This window comes from Heterocephalus glaber, unplaced genomic scaffold (assembly GCF_053883595.1).
Source record: "Heterocephalus glaber isolate CG9 unplaced genomic scaffold, H.glaber_assembly_v1.0 deba00001481, whole genome shotgun sequence".
In the NCBI taxonomy this organism is placed as follows: Eukaryota; Metazoa; Chordata; class Mammalia; order Rodentia; family Bathyergidae; genus Heterocephalus; species Heterocephalus glaber.
This window is the reverse complement of record NW_028258317.1, coordinates 62716196-62717622: the sequence shown is the minus strand read 5'-3', so window position 1 is coordinate 62717622 and position 1427 is coordinate 62716196.

Sequence of the window (1427 nt, the reverse complement as noted above, 5' to 3'; positions counted from 1 at the left end):
TGTGTCTGATTAACTCATTTAATATTATGGTCTCGAAGTGCATCCATTTTCCTACAAATGACTTGAGCTTGTCTTTCTTTATGGCAGACTAGTACTCCATTGTGTTTAGGTACCATATTTTCTTTATCCATTCATCTGTTGATGGACATATAGGCTGCTTCCATGATTTAGCTATTATAAATTATGCTGCTGTAAACGTGGGTATGCATACATTACTGTGATATGCTAACTTTAAATCTTTTGAGAAGATACCTAGAAGGGGAATAGTTGGGTCAAATGAAATTTCTAATTTTAGTTTTTTGAGGAATCTCATTACTGGTTTCCATGTTGATTGTATCAGTTTACAGCCCACTAACAGTGAAGGAGTGTTCTTTTTTTCCAGTCTCAGCTGCATTTGTTATTGGTTGATTTCTTGATGATTGACATTCTTTCTGTAGTGAGATGAACGCTCATGTTTTAATTTGCATTTCTTGAATGGCCATTGATACTGCACATTTTTTATGTATTAATTGGCTATTTATATTTCTTCATCTGAGAAGTGTCTATTCATTTCAGATGTTCATTTTTGGATTGGGAATCTAATATTTTTGGGTTCTTTATGTGTTCTAGGTATTAGCTCTTTGTCTGAAGAGTTGCTGGCAAAATATTCCCCCATTCTATAGGTTGTGCCTTCATTCTATTGGAGGTTTTCTTTGCTGTGCAGAAGCTTTTTAATTTTATGCAACCGCATTTGTTGATTCTTGGTATTAATTCTTGTTCAAAAGGAGTTCTTTTCAGAAAGTCTTTGCCTATGCCTACATTTTCAAGAGTTTTGCCTATTTTGTCTTCCAGCAGATTCTGTTTTATTATTTAGATTTTTGATCCATTTTTATTTTAGTTTAGTTCACAGTGGGAGATAGGCTTACAGGTTCAATCTTTGGCACATGGATAGCAGTTTTCCCAGCACCATTTGTTAAAGAAGCTCCACTGAAAAATATTTGACCCCTTTGTCAAAGATGAAGTAGCTGTGTTGCCTGGAGTTGTTTCTGCATCCACTATTCTATTGATCCACATATCTATTTTTTTTCCACTACACCATGCTGTTTTGGTCACTGTAACTTTGTAGTATAAATTAAAGTCTAATTTATAAATTAAAGTCTGTGATGCCCCTGCCTTGCCCATGTTACCAGAATTGCTTTAGCTCTTCTAGGTCTTTTCTGGTTCCATATAAATTTTAGGATTGCTTTCTCCAGTTCTGTTAGTATTTTGATTGGGATTGCATTAAATCTCTATAACAGTTTTGGAAGTATGGCCATTTGACTCTATTGTTGTGTTTATAGAAGAACAGGGCACATCTTTCCATTTTCTGATGTCCTCTTTTATATCCTTTTTGAGAGTACTGTAGTTTTCATTCTAGAGTTCTTTCACTTCCTTAAGTTAATTTATAA